Genomic DNA, 16,938 nt, shown 5'->3' on the forward strand with positions numbered 1-16,938 from the left:
AATTGGAAAGTCACTCCCTTCCTTGTCAGAAGGGAGTCTTGGTAACTTATTTTGTCATAATTTCTATCATCTGGATTGCTTCGAGGTTGTGGTCCAGATGTTGTTTGTTTGTCATGTCATCAAATCTCTCTATCCTTTAATCAATAAAATACAACTTTTCGCTTTGTGTTATTTTATCCATTGTGTTTAATTCTTCTTGCATATATAGTTCTTTTCAGGCCAATTTCAGTGACATGACATGCATGCGGAGTTTTTGGCTAGATTTTAGAAAGCTTGTCTGGTTTTGAATTAAATCGAAGAAAAGCACTATGAAGATAAGAAAAATTCTTAAACATTTTGATGAAAAGCCTGTGTCAAGTTCACGAGGAACCAATATAGTGATATCCGTAGAGGTTAAAGATCTTCATCTCAATCTATCATGAAAATCCGGCTTAAGGATATTTGAATGGGTTAAAGTTTTGTTGGACTAATCAATGAAAAAGGTTTTTTCCACGGCCTGCCATAATCTAATCATATCAGGGAAGATGACCCAATAGCTAGTACTGAAGTGCATCATTTCACATTAAGACAAAAACCAAGAAAAGATGGCTCTAAATTGTCAAAAGTCATTTGTTGCAAATAAGATATTGACGATGGAGCTATACGACTGACAAAACTAAGAAGACAGTCATGTCCATCAATGTTGAACCTGAGAAGAGATAGAATATTTGGCATTCTTGAGGGTGAGAGGCCCTTTTTTCTGCTACCCAAACACTTTATATCCTTCGTCACCCCTTTTGAGCCTGCTTTATTTTCTTTGACCCCCTCTTTTGGAATCAAGTATAGAGTCTAAAACAAAAAAAACAAAAAGAAAATTGAATATCCATGCCACAAGAAAATAGGAGCTAGGACAATTTGATTATACAAAAAAAAGGAAAAAAAAAAAAACAAAAAAGGAAAAAAAAAGATGAAAAGAAAAACAACAAAGAAATCTTCCATGTTAGTTTGAATTACGTTTGACTTGATTCCTTTAAAGGATACGTAGGCAGCTCTACACTAGGGTTCAGTCTAACCAAATTAAAAAATAAAAATTCTCCAGTACCTGAAACTGAGGCAGAATATTTTTTATATGTTTTTATGAAGAGTCGATTCCAAGGGTTGTAAATATATAACCCTATCATCTTTGATCTATTTTGAGCCTTCATGCGACCCTTTCTTTCTAATCCTATCCAAAAGCCTTCCAAATAAAGACCTCTCAATTAGTCTTTAAGAATGCCAAGGAAAACAAACAATAAGCAACAATTTTCACATGACATAGAACGTTTCAAGTTTCTCGCACAAAAAAATAAAGAAGATAATGAATGAAAATGAGAGAGTTTTATTGGTGAAAACCCTCATGGGCATTGTAAGGCGATAGTAAGTAGAGATAAATAAATGAGAGAGGCTGGTTAGTGAAAACCTTTCGGGGCACTGTTGGTCGAAGGTGAGCTGTGATTTGATCAAATGATTGGCACAAAGAGGCCAACTTCAAAGACGAAAAGGAACAACAAGAAGAAAGGATAGATTTGTTGGATAGATTCGGCCGCTCAGTCCAAAATGCATGTCATGATCATTAAAGTTGGCTACCATATTCAAAGGAGCCCCTTTTATTTTATTATTATTTTTTTAATTCCTTTTTCTTTCTTCCTTTCCCCCCTAAAGTGGCATTTTCAGTTAAATACTATTCCTTCTCACTTTTACATTGTGTCATTGTGTCTATTTCCATTCTTATTTTGAGTGAGTCTTTGTTAAAACAAACAAGAAATAATTTCAAAATCTGTTACTAGCTTTCTAAGTGTCTATCCTAGTACATCAAAGAGGACATACCGAGGGAGCAACATGCACTATAAGTTGTTGAAGTTAAACATGATCCGAGGGTTTATGCAAACAGAAGTTCCAAAGAGAAGACTTTGCTAGTCTCTATTTGCTTAGAAATCCAACAAAGAAAGGGCCACAAAATTGGTCACCATTTCCCGGAAATGGAAAATAAATCATGTGGGGCATACACGTCATTGACAAAGGCACAAATCCAACTATGATTTCCTCTGATAAGCCGGACAAAGTGTTTCGAAAAAATCGTAAAGGTCACTAAGCAAGACTTGCTTCATAGGCAAAGCTTATAGCACCATAGACAGAAACTGATATCGGGTGCAAGATAATCAAGTTTGATTTTTAAAGGAAGAAACCGCCAAAGTAAAGACTTGATTTATAGACAAGGTTCAACATCACCTTAGACATTCGGGTACGAAAGTAGTCGGGGGCAATGATGGAAAGCCAAGATTTTCAGAAAGTAATACAGAGTATCCGAGCAACTCGGTATCACGCTGAAAGAATCAGTTCTTTTTCAGCAAGGTGGCCGCAAATTCAAACTAATCAGGGCATCAAGGCCACAAACCGACCACCACTGTTAAACTCACAAATCTTTCTTTGTTTGAAGCAGGAAACAAAGTAGCGTAGAAATGCAGTTCTCATAGTACGAATGTCACCAAAGGTAAGTTCTTCAAAGACTCTACTTCTTCTTTCTAGGCATGCCCATAATTACATAATCAACCACTGCATTTTCCAACATAAGGTACATCAGTCCTTAGTTGAGATCGCATTTTGATATAGGGCACACCACACCTTAGTCGCATGTTCAGTATATGGTACACCAATTCCTAGCTGTATTTTCCAACCTAAGGTACACTAATCCTTAGTAAGGTTCCACTTTAATACAAGGTATCCTATCCCTGGTTACTTTCTCTCTAAGTGATACAAGGCGCTATCCCTTGGTTACATTCTCTCAGCGATACATGGTGCCAATCCCTGGCCATATTCTCTCTTAGTAATACAGGGTGCCAACCCCTGGTTATATTCTTTCTCACTGATACAGGGCGCCAACCCTTAATTATATTCCCCCTTAGTGATACAGGGCGCCAACCCATGGTTACATTCTTTGTTAGTGATATAGGGCACCAACCCTTGGTTACATTCATTCTCAGTGATACAGGGCACCAACCCCTAGTTACATTCCCTCCAAGCTATTCAACCTCACTCGTAGGAGACGCACTTCCTAGTTTGGGTGCCAACCCTTGATTATATTCCCCCTTAGTGATACAGAGCGCCAACTCCTGGTCACATTCTTTCTTAGTGATACAGGGCACCAACCCCTGGTTACATTCTTTCTCAGTGATACAGGGTGCCAACCCCTGGTTATATTCTTTGTTAGTGATACAAGGCGCCAACCCCTGGTTACATTCATTCTCAGTGATACAGGGCGCCAACCCCTGGTTACATTCCCTCCAAGTCTTTCAACCTTACTCGTAGGAGACGCACTTCTTAGTTTGAGCGCCAACCCTTGATTATATTACCCCTTAGTGATACATGGCGCCAACCCCTGGTTACATTCTTTGTTAGTGATACAGGGCACCAACCCCTGGTTATATTCATTCTCAGTGATACATGGCACCAACCCCTGGTTACATTCCCTCCAAGCTATTCAACCTCACTCGTAGGTGACGCACTTTCTAGTTTGGGCGCCAACCCTTGATAATATTCCCCCTTAGTGATACAGGGCCCCAACCCCTGGTTACATTCTTTCTCAGTGATGCAGGGCGCCAACCCTGGTTATAATCCCTCCAAGTCTTTCAACCTCACTCGTAGGAGACGCATTTCCTAGTTTGATTCATTCCAATAGGAGACACACTTCCTACTCTGAACCATCAATCCTAGGAGACACATTTCCTAGTCCGAGTCTTTTAACCTCACTCGTAGGAGACTCACTTCCTAGTTTGGGTCTTTCCAATAGGAGACACACTTCCTAATCTGTACCACCAATCCTAGGAGATGCACTTCCTAGTCCAATTCTTTCAACCTAACTCGTAGGAGACACACTTCCTAGTTTGAGTCATTCTAATAGGAGACACACTTCCTAATCTGAACCATTAATCCTAGGAGACGCACTTCCTAGTCCAAGTCTTTCAACCTCACTCGTAGGAGACGCACTTCCTAGTTTGAGTCATTCCAATAGGAGACACACTTCCTAATCTGAACCATTAATCCTAGGAGACGCACTTCCTAGTCCGAGTCTTTCAACCTCATTTGTAGGAGACACACTTCCTAGTTTTAAGTCATTCCAATAGGAGACGCACTTCCTAATCCAAACCATCAATCCTAGGAGATGCACTTCCGAGTCCAAGTCCTTCAACCTCACTCGTAGGAGACACACTTCCTAACTTGAGTCAACCGTGTTCATTCTAATAGGAGATGCACTCCCTAATATGAGTCATTATTCCAAGGAGATGTAATTCCTAGTTCGAGTCCTTCAATCTCAGAGTCATTCCAATGCTACCCATGGGACACGCACCTCCTAAGTCCTAGTTATATCAATTTTATACCTATGATAAGAACATAATTTTCGGAGCCTTTAGTTTAATTTTTGCATCTTTCAAATCAAATAAGCTGATATGCAGCTTTACCCAATAAGTCGCAAAATTTTCTCAGTACCAAACTGGGGCAGAAAATTTTGTTCGTTTTGTTTGTCTTTGATGGCTTTGCAGGCCCTGTCGTAGAGCACATGCTGTGATGATTAAAGCTTGCAGTTTCAGTTTTTCTCATCAGAAGAAAGAAATCTTTCGATCACAAGATAGTTGGAGTTAATTTTGATAATGTGTCACCGACCCAGCATCTCAAGATTCATCTTCTTAGTTTCGAATCAGGAAGGTGAGTGACCGAGAATAATCCATAATCTTTTCTTCAAAGAGTATCAAGATCCAGTCTAAGGCCAACATAAGTTAGCGAGTCAAGAATCAAGATTTGACTCCACAAGACACATAGATTAGAAATTTTGTAACTCTTAGTTTTTAGACATATGTAGTTCTCTTCTCTTTTACTTTTGATGTAAGCAGCAAGTAACAGTAACAGAAACAATAGCAACAACAATAGCAGTCTTAAATCTAGTGTCCGGTAGTCCCAGCTATCAAATTTTCTCAGAACTACACTGACCTGATTCCTCTAAACAAGTATATGTAGGCAACCTCGAAAGCAGGGTTCGGTCATCATTTTTCAAAAAATGCTTTCATTGGAGTGATATGTGAGAAAAAAATTAGCCATGGCATTCACTTTTCTTTGCACGAGAACTCTTCATGTTCTTGAGCAAAGAGGGGAAGCTGTGAATACCTATTTTTGCACTATTTTAACACCTCCTAAAGTCATTAGTGTTTTGTTACTTTAATTATTTTTCCCAATTTTTGTGTCTTTGATTGCATATTTCCTATCATAAAAATACCAAAAAATGATTATTTCTTTATTTGTGCATTTTAGGAATTAACTAACTATTTCAATTGATGAATTAATCTTGTTAATTGATCATTTGAATAAGTAACTTAATTAATTAATTTGTTTGTGTAAATTTAGTTTAATAAGTAGGATTAAAGAAGAAATTGGGTCAAATTTGAAAAAGAAAGTGGCCAAAAGTGCAAAATAAGGGGCTGCCCTTGAAAGGGTCTGAAACGACGTAGTTTTGCCTCAAAACTACGCCGTTTCATTAAGTGACCTAAGATCAAATCTCACACATTGATCACCCTTTGATCTAATGGTCCATATTTGATCTTCCAAGAGGTATTTAAAGCCTCAAAAAATCTGAAATATTCCCTCATTTCCCCCATAACTCTTTCTCTCTTCTCTCTCTCTCTCTCTCTCTCTCTCTCTCTCTCCCTCCCTCTCTCTCTCTCTCTCTCTCTCTCTCTCTCTCTCTCTCTCTCTCTCTCTCTCTCTCTCTCTCTCCGTCGCTGGAAATCATCCACCGGCGGCGGCCAACCTCCAAACACCCCTATATTCACACCATGTAATCTCCACAACTTCCTCTTTCCATATCTCCAAACCAAATCCTTCAAAAACCCCTCAAACTCCTTGAATTTTAGATCTAGAAAACTTTAGCTGCCACCTTTTTGCCCAAAATCTTGAAGTTCCGGTCACTACCACCCCACAATACCTACATCAACGGATAGAGCTCATCAAGACCTACCTATTGATGTCAATTCCATCCCGAAAATCCGGCAACTAAAAATTCGGCCAAATTCCGGCGACCACCCAGACCGCCCTCGTTTGGTATACCCCTATTCTCGTTTCCTTTGTCTATTTTTTCTAATTGTATTGTATTTAGTTTATGTCTAGCATAATTTATGATTTTATTTATTTATTTATTTATTTTTATTATTATTATTTATATTTTAATTATTAGTTGTGTTTAATTTATGTTAGCTTAGTCGTTCATAGTTATTAATCACTGATAATTAGTTATTCATTAGTTTTGAAATAGTTATTCGCTTAGTCATGATAGTTTATGATAAAAGTTTCACGTGCTTAGTGAATTTATTTTTATTGGATTTGAGTATTTGAATTTTGTGTTGATAAAAGCTGAAATTAAAGAAGGAATAGTACAAGTTTGGTTGTTTTTACTGTGCAAATACTTTGGAGTACAAAACTCAAAAATCATTTTATGGTGACAAATGCAATACTTTTTGACAGCTTTTGAACAATGTTTAGCATACAAAGTCAGTCTTTTGGACAAACTTTTCGTGAACCAAAATTCACCCAAAAAATCTAATTTATTTGCCTATTTAAAGGGCTGCTCTTCTCTTACAAAAGACACACTCTATCTTACACTGGGACATCTTTAGAGTTGTTTGAAGACACATATTTTTGAACAAAAAAAATCAGCAGCTGAATATTTTAGTAAGTTAAAATTTGTGAGCTTTTTGAGTGACTCCTAGTGTGCAAAAATCATTAAGAAAATAGTGCAATCGTTTGGCTAAGTTCTGAGATTGTTAGTTACTAGTTTCAAGTGTATTCACGGGATTTTTGGGCTGTTTCTCACACTGATTGGTTGTTTGATACTGTTGCTGGAATTTCTGTTCATTCATCACTGATCTTTGCTTTTCTGTTATCCAGGTATTCCCTCATATGTTACTGTAATTTTTTGGGGTCAACAATGAATGGAAATGAAGCTATTTGAGTTCTTTTCAGTTTATTATAAGCTTAACAACATTCTGTTAAACGCGTAATAAATTCACTATAACCTTGTATTAATGAGAAAAATACTTCGTTAATCCAAGGAGGGTTTTCATGTTCTTTAAGTGATATGTTTGTGTTATATAATATTTGTTTTAAATAAGGACAAATATCTGAAGATGGCAATAGTAATGAATTTTGAAGTGTTAAACTTAGTAGTATCAAGTTCTTTCTATAGGCTATTATATTCTCCAAGTGCCATGCGTTCAAAATGTGTAGTAAGATGAAAAGTTTAACTTACTTCCCCTTTTGGATCTCTTATCTTCGTTAGGATGTCGAAAAAAGAATAAAATAATCAGGAACAAGGTTGGTTATTTTTGCAAAAAAAAAAGACCTAATTTTATTTGTCAATAAGCATAAGCTAGCCAAAGTAAGTTTTTTTAGGAATATTTTTCAGCAGAGTAGTTTCGGTGCAAATCATTGACCAAAAGTTTTAAAATAATCTTTTCCTAGCTTAGAAGCTTAATGGATTTCTTAAAGAATTCAATACTTAGGAAATATGTTTTCTTCCCTACAAATGTGTTTCTCTGCTCCAAGGAACGAGTTCATTACAGGAGGATTGGGTCTAAATTGGATTGTTTCCAAGTTAATCTTTTTTTGTACATTTAAAATTTTTATTGAATTGATCTTGCGCTGAATTTTGTTTTAATTGGACTTTGGGCCAGATTTCCTATTGCTTGTCAGGCTCATTCACATAATAATTTCAGCTAAGCCTAAGAAGAATATAACACCTAGCAGGCCCAATGCCTTTAAAGTTAATTTTCCCATTTCTTCCCAAAAGTTGCTGGCCCATTTGTGTTTAACTCAATGGCTGCCCACTCTTTAAAATAACAAGTTGGCCCAATTTTTATTTTTATTTTTTCTTAGTCAATTAATCTCAATAAATCAGATTTTCTTTTATTAAAATAATTTTATAACTTAATCGCCTTAGTAATTAATTTAAACGCTAGGCAATTAGTATGCACGCTTTAACTTCACGGGCTCGCTTGCGTAGCGTGATATTATTTTTATTAAATTAATTCAATAATCTCATGCCATACCCATTACTTTTTAGTTAATTTTTAATTTAATTAATCCTTTGCTAAAATTGCGTATTCGCTTGCGTAGCGTGATAGTTGATTTTTAATAATTTTTAAGAATTATTATTTTCAAATATAGTAATTTCTCAAAAGTACCACAAATAATTGGTTGTCATGATTTCTGATTTTCTTGCGAGGCGCAATTATGATGAGTTAATTAATTTTATTTTTCGATCACGCATTCGCTTGCGCAATGTGGTTATGATAGTGTAATATTACCCATTTTTTTTTATAATCAAAAAATAGAAGTGGATAGGTGAAACATAAAAATCATATAAATTGCAGATTTGTCCAAAATTAAGCCAAGCCAAATGTAGTCAATAAAGCGACCGTGCTAGAACTACGGGACTCGGGGAATGCCTTACACCTTCTCCCCGGTCAACAGAATTTCTTATCCGGACTTTGTTTTTGCAGACCAATAATAATAGAGTCAAACCTTCCTTTGACTAGGGATTCAAATAAAATGTGAGTTGGAACACCCAAAAACTCAATTTCAAGTGGCGACTCTGTAAACAAAATAATCCCCATTCAAGTTTGTCACTTTAATTGGAAAAACTCTTTAACCCACAACAATCCATCACACATTTATCTTTTTACGGGTAGAAAGTGGGTGTGACAGTGGATCAACCAGGAGAGTGCCGCAGTACCAGTGAAGTATCCATAAATCAAAACACATTGCCTCTTCTGAAATGTATACTCTAATCAAGCTATACCAAATAGTAATAACATTTACCTAGTCATCTGAAACCGTCCATGCTACCTAAGAATTTTATGACCTTCCCTTCAAAACTGAATTGTGATCTCGCTCATGTAAATATCAATCCCACACAACACACCGCATATACCATGCCATCATATGAAAAATATGAGAACTTCATAGTCCATTCCGAGTCACAAGCAACTACATACTCAATTAGCCAAGGACCTTCCATTTGATTTCATCCAGGAAAAAATCACTATACACCACATGCTCCTCACGCTAGTAGGAAATATACTCCTCGAACCATGGTAGAAACCATTGAGAACTCTTCGAAGTCCATTTGCACATAACCAAGCTATCAGAATCGAATCTCTCTAACTCAACCCAGCCATGCATGTCACCAAAACCCAAGAGCATTACCACGAAACACCTGTAGATATTAGTCGCATCATAAGTACCCAAAGAACCGATTATATCCATTACTGTGCTGATCCAATCTACTACCAAGTTATCCTAACTCTCCGAGTTCTTTCCGAATTACCTTCAAATTGATAGTTCTCCTCGCCATAATACCACGACCCTCAACCAAAACACACCACACAAGAGACCCTAGTATAAAACCACAACGCCCTAAGGCCCATAAGCCGCTGACTTCCCTCTTAAGCACGCCAAAGCACCACAACCGAGACACCCACTCTAAAGAGACCTTATGTAATCCTAAAACTGTTTCCTTCACCTTCTTGATACTGAAATGAATAATCCACAATGATATAAAAATGCCACAAGTCTCGACACCGTCCAATGCAAATATCAGATCCTAGCCATATATAAATCCAAAATTCTTAATTGCTACATATAATTCTTGAATCCATTAGAACCATTCTCGAGAGTCATCCACACTGCTCAAATCTCAATTGCACCGCCCCAAATGGGCCAAACGACTGGTGCCCCATTGGCACGATGACACCCAAAGGAGTAACCCCACCTTAACGCGACCAAGCAAATTCCTACTCCATGCACACTACATCCTTCACGAATAACCACTCAATCATTCCATGATTCCCATATACCCATAGAGTGTAATACAACCCGTATCCAAAAATTCCCTTACTCGAGTCATCCTCAATCTCAACCTCTGCAAGTAACTGATTCACCAGTATACCTCAAACCGAAACCAATATAACACATAACCGTGTAATCAACTCATCGATAACAGACTCCCCCACTTGGATCAAAGCCATAGAACAAAACAGTCGATAACATCACGATACCCATACTCTATTACTGCCAAAATCCCGCACTGAAATTCAACTAAATCCTTTGTAAGCTCATGTAACACAAACCATATAATACCTCAAATCGTCTGCAAATCTCGCATTCATCCTCGTGATAGTCAGGTCAACTGTTACAACCAATCCAAACTCAAATCGCACAAATATACCCCGCTGGTAGAAAAGAAAGCCTCCACATAACATTATAAAATCACACATCCGTAGATTACCTCACAGGTTATAACCCACATGCTTAGCCTCAAACTGACATCTCTTGATACCCTTTCATAGCCACAACTACTAAGCAATCACTTAATCTCCTTGAGTCTTTTCTCGACAATAAGACACGAGAACCTATTTCGTTCCAGCATTAAGCAACAGGAAGGATCCTTCAATGCACTCATACTCGAGACTGTACGTCACATCAAAACGAAAATCAAGCACCCAATCCTCCAGGAAACACTTCTCGGCGTATTCAAATCATCTTAACACACCCTGCAGTCACATCATACTCATCACAAAGCCATTCTACCGCTCATCGAGCCATAAATTCCACTCATAGGAACACTATCGGACGTATAAGTCCAAAAGCACGTGCTCACATAATCAAAATCTCCGCGCTCAAGCTACAGTCAAAACCTAGCCTCCAGTCCTCCAGACTGGCCCATCATCAGCACACAAAAATCACATCTCACACCCCGTTCATAGAATCACAAGCCGGCGATGCACATCTGATATCGAGCGCTCGTGTGCGCATGTGAATGCGTGGAAGGAATTCAAAGAGTTATGTCTCAAGCTGAATCAATTCTGCACGATAAGGAAAGAAAGATGGAAAGTATATATCCTAAATGCCCTATAACCTCTCAAAGATAGGTATGGACGTCATCATACTGATCCTCAAGACTCTACTAGACACTTGCTCATGACTTCTAGAACCTATGAACCTAGGGCTCTGATACCAACTTATCACGACCCCAAATCCAACTAGTCGTGATGGCACCTAACCCAACCCGCTAGGTAAGCCAACTAATAACTATCCAATTCTAATAATATTAATAAGACAATTAATTGAAAGAGAACATCTGAATCTTATACATTTCCCAAGGACTGGTAGTACAAATCATGAGCTTCTAAGAATAGAGTTTACAAAGCTGAAATGAAGTAAATACATCATCTGTTTGAAGAGTACATAAACAAAGTTTTTTTTATAGATCTAAGGCTACCATGAACAAGAGGCAGCTATAACCAGAACGCAGGTACATATTCAATTCTGGCTCACGTCGATCACAGTAATGTCAACAGTTAATATCTATACGCAAGGTATAGAAGTGTAGTATGAGTACAACCGACCCCATGTACTCAATAAGTAACAAACCTAACCTTAGGTTGAAAGTAGTGATGAGCTAGAACAAAGGCCGGGTCCAATACCAATATCCCACAATAATTCATAACAGCATAGTACAAGTAATAAAAGGAGTATCTCAGAAATAAAATGCTCAGCTCGTTCCCAATTCCAGAAAATAGGCATGCTTTTCAAGTATCTCAGTGAAAACCCAAATATTTACCGAAATTACCAAAAATATGAGTAAGTTTGAAAACTGTGATTTTCCCCAAAAATCCTTTCAACAATCAATAAGATGTTTTATTTTCCTTTCAGATAGCAAGTGTAAGATGTCTCTCTATGCCCATATGTCAAAATGTATGAGAAGTCATAAATGACGTGATACTATACAGCATGAGAAAAATGCATCTCTATGCATGTATGTCAAGTGTGCATGCCAAATGCGATGCAAATCAGTAATAAAGACCATATGCATACTCTTAGAGTATCAATTCACTCAGTCCTCCCAGTCACTCGGCACTCAGTAGGTATCTGCGCTCATTGGGGGTGTGTACAGACTCCGAAGGGGCTCCTACAGCCCATGCGCTATAATCTGCACGGATAACTCACATGCTGCATGGACAACTCACGTGCTATAGTATCAATATCTGGATCCGCACGGACAACTCACGTGCTGCAAGGACAACTCATATGCTATAGTATAACATCTGAATCCAAACGGACAACTCACGTGTTATAATATAATATCTCACAATCAGGCCCTCGGCCTCACTCAGTCATCAATCTCTCCAGTCTCTCGGGCTCTCAATGTCATGAAATATCAACCCAAAATAATGATGTGATGTATCGATATGTAGCAACAAAGACTGAGGTATCATATAAAATGAATGAACATGGCTGAGTATGAAATTGCAATGTAAGCAAATACCTCAACAGCAGTAACTACCTCAATGGGTCCCAACAGAGTAAGCAAGTAGCCTAGACATGATTTCTAACATGAACCACAGCTCAATAGCTCTAGTACGTGGATTTCATGGTTACAGATATGATCAAGTAGCTATATAGTACCACAGAAATAATGAAATACAACTTACACGGTGCACGCCCACACGTCCGTCACCTAGTATGTGCATCACCTCAATACCAATCATATAACATGTAATTCGAGGGTTTAACACCCTCAGCATAAAGTTTAGAAGTGTTACTTACCTCGAACAAGCCAATTTCAAAACCGAGCAAGCTAAGCGATGCTCCAAAAATGCCATCTAGCACGTATCGACCTCCGAATGGCTCACAAATGGCCAAAAGTAACTCAAATACATCAAATAAAGCCCAAGGAAACAATTCCAAATAAAAAAGGTCGAATCTTTAATCAAAAGCCCAAAATCGGCCAAAACATCCAACTCGGTCCCGCATCTCGGAACCCGACAAAACTCACAAAATCCGACAACCCATTCAATTACGAGTCCAACCATTCTAATTTCACTCAAATCCGACTCTGAATCGATGTTCAAAACTCAAAAATTAACTTTATGAAACTTTAGGTTAAAACCCCCAAATTCCTCTTTTGGAATCCTTAATAAAATGCCGAAAATGAAGATAGATTCATGATATAAAATCAAAAATGAGTAGAGAACACTTATCCCAGTCCACATGCTGAAAATTGCCTCAAGAATTGCCTCAATCCGAGCTCCATAGCTCCAAAAATGCAAAAATGGCCGAAACCCCCGAAATAGAGTACTTTATACTTCTGCCCAGGCATCCTCTTACGCGAACGCATGAAGTCCATCACGTTCGCGATAAACAAAAATACACTGCCACCAAAAGCACTACGCGTTCGCGATACACCCCACGCGAACGCGATGACTACTGATGCAAAGCTTCACGAATGCGACTCACCTTTTGCGATCGCGTTGAAGAATTCTCCAACTCCCAACTGCCAAACCTCAACACTACGCGAACGCAAAGACAAAATCCTTCAACCCAGTGCGAACGCGACCTTAGAAGTACGAACGCGAAGAACAAATAGCTCCACTGACCAAATACCTTTCGCGATCGCGGCTACACCTTCACGATCGCGAAGAACGCTACAGCAACAGGTAATAACAGAAACACCAGCAATGCAAAGCCATTTGAAATGATCCGAACTACGTCCGAAATTCAACCAAGACCCTTGGGACCCCGTCCGAACATACCAATAAGTTCCATAGCACAATATAGACCTACTCAAGGCCTCAAAACACACATAACAACATCAAAATGACAAATCATACCTCAAATCGAAACCTATGAACTTTGAACTTTTCAACATCAATAACTCGGGCCGAAACATAGAAAATCAACCCGGAATGAACCTAAATTTTGCATACAAGTCCCAAATGACAAACGAAGCTATTCCAATTTCCGGAATCACAATCCGAATCTGATATCAAAAAGTCCACTCCCGGGCAAACTTTTCAAAAATCCAACTTCCGCTATTTCAAGCCAAATTCCACTACGTACCTCCAAATCACAATCCAGACGCGCTCCTAAGTCCAAAATCACCCAACGGACCTACCAAAACCATCAAAACTCCATTCCGGGTTCAAATTCACAAAAAGTCAAACTTGGTCAACTCTCCCAATTTAAAGCTTCAACAATGAAATCCATTCTTCCAATTCGATTCCGAATAACCTGAAAATTAAAACCGACGATTCACATAAGTCATAATATATCATACAGAGATACTCTTGCCCGTAAACTACCGAGCAAAGTGCAAATGCTCAAAACGACTGGTTGGGTCGTTACATTTAGGCAGGAGTTGCTCATATTATTCAGCGGGCACAAACTATCATCTCCTGCTACACGATTACTATGTTGAAATTGTTTACCTAAAAGCATTCTAATTTAATTCTAGGTCGTACCCTATACGTGCTGATAACAACAAGGTCGGGAATCTAAACTAGAGTAAAAATTTAAGAAGTAAATGTGAAAATCATAATAATAAGGAATTGAACAACTAGAATTGAAGTGCAGAAAATAAAGAATATGGGAAAATTCAAGAAAAGAATTACAGGAACTTCCAAGAACGCAAGTTCTATAGCCTTGACAAGATCCTAGCAACAACGTCTTGATTTATTGAAGAAATCAAACGCCTTTACTTAAAAACAAATCAAAACAATAGATTCAGATCTTGACTGCTTTACGAGTAATTTGAGACAACAATCAATAACTAGTATTAATCGCCTTCTAAGAATACTACAAAGGAATCAAAGATATCACAATAGAGAAGTAATCTTACTACCTTGAACTATGAACAAGAAAAGGTTGAAAGATAAATCTCAAAGCATAAGTAACAAAGGTTCAAAAGAACTCTCAAAGTATGATATTCTTAATCAATAATGAATTCCTCAATGAATGAGAAGAACTGCTTATATATAGGAGTAAAAGTCCTTAAAATTAGGTAGGGGTTGCTAAGGGGTAACAAAAGTTATCAAAATTAGGTAGGGTGGTTGCTAAGAAATAAGAAAAGTCACAAAATTAGGTAGGGGTGGCCAAATCCCTTTGGGGAAGATTTGGGCCTTAAAACTAGTAGTTTGGGCTATTGGTTTGGACTCCAATTGGGCTCCTTTTGAAACACCCCCTTTTGGACCTCCTTTAAGCTCATTTTGAGCCCTTTTGGTGGACTTCAAGGGCTGATTTAGTGACCCAATCTTTCTCCTATTGGACTTCAATTTGGGCCACCAAATAATTATAAAACTTGGACAATTCATCTCCTTTGGGCTTGAGCTCTTCCTATACAATTAAAAGCCTATTTATTTTCTATTGAAGTCCAACAACCTTAGTCTACAACTCTTTAGCTTGAGATCTCGTAAATGGCTTTCTTGGAGCTTCCAAAACTCTATGTGTCCTTGATTCTATCACCTAGCCAATTCACATCCTTTATCCTTGAGCTCTTCCTCCCAATTAACAATTTCTTTATTTGTACTTGAAGTCTAATGGCCTTGTTTTGCAACTCTTTAGCTTGACATCTTGTTAAAGATCATCTTTGAGATTCCAAAGCTTCATCCTATTCCTTGAATAGAGTTGAGCTTCCTAGGATGCTATCATTCCCCTCTTCTTGAAGAAAATTCATCCTCGAATTTAAACCTTGCAAGAAAAAGAAAACACGCACTAGTAAATGGCATCCACTAATCTGATAAAATAGTAGGAATAAAATAAGATAGTGACCACGTATCCATTTAACCCAATTAATCATAATAGGTGTAAATACTCCCTTATAAAGCATATGGACATCATCTTACCAATAAAATTTATGCTTACCTAGATCAATACAATAAAAACCTCTCTTAGATGCGCCATGGAATGGAACTTGCATTTCGATCTTGTCGGTAAGGTAGTCCATAGGTATACATGACAAAGAAATTATAAAAGATTGTCCACTCATCCATTTAATATAAGTATCTCTACCACATATATCAAAGAAGATACTTTCATGATATAGCCAACTATCTATAATTACAAATCTCATGGGTTCCTCTACATGAAAGAGTATTTAATCGCAAGTGTTACAACAATCATGCATATCCTCTTTACTAGTAACAAACACTTTTACAAGCTCACAATGAACATGACTTGAAGAATGACTCCCCATCACACAACAAAAATCACATTCTAGTAATTTATCACATGAAAACTCATTAGCCACTTGAATAAGAGAAGAAGAAATATTTAACTCATTCGCAAGCCTCTTCTCATAAATTTCATGCCTCTTTCCACCAAGTTGTAATACATAATCATCTATGTCATACACAATTTCAAAAGGAAGCAAATTACTCTTGCACTTTAACTTAGATATTACAGTTAATGACTTGATGTGCATCAAAATATCATCATCCACAAAAATTATAAAGTCACCAACATAAGAAATAAGAGTATAATTCATTACCTCCAAAAATACCTTAGGTGTTCTAGAAAGGCCAATAATACAAATAAACCAATTATACATACCATACTTGGACTTATTTACCAATGGAATATCATCACCTTGTATTCTTTTATGAAATAGCTCCAACTTAGCAATGCTTTTAGGCAACTCCATGTCATAACCCTGTAAATAAGAATCGAAATAGTCAAAAGGTTCAATAACAAAGAATTTAACCAAGTTTTTATCTTCCACCATCCAACAAGAATAGATATCGCCAAATTCATGTTGGAATCCAATTGGATCTTTTGCCACCATCTCCTGCGCCCCACCATCCCTTTCAAAAGGTATTTCAACACGTAGCTGCACCAAATCATAAGAACTAAAACAAAAAAAAGAGTTAATGGTTTACGAAGTATAGAAACTTTTTTCTTGCTTACACTCTCTTTGGCTTTTATCACAAGACTAACGTTTTCCTCACCCTTAGCCTCTTTTCTCTCATTAAAGAGTTTTTCTTTGCTTTCACTCAATCCCTCTTGTTTTTCTCTCTCTATCTCACAGACTTTGTTTATCTC

Source organism: Nicotiana tomentosiformis, chromosome 3 (assembly GCF_000390325.3).
Source record: "Nicotiana tomentosiformis chromosome 3, ASM39032v3, whole genome shotgun sequence".
Classification (NCBI taxonomy): domain Eukaryota; kingdom Viridiplantae; phylum Streptophyta; class Magnoliopsida; order Solanales; family Solanaceae; genus Nicotiana; species Nicotiana tomentosiformis.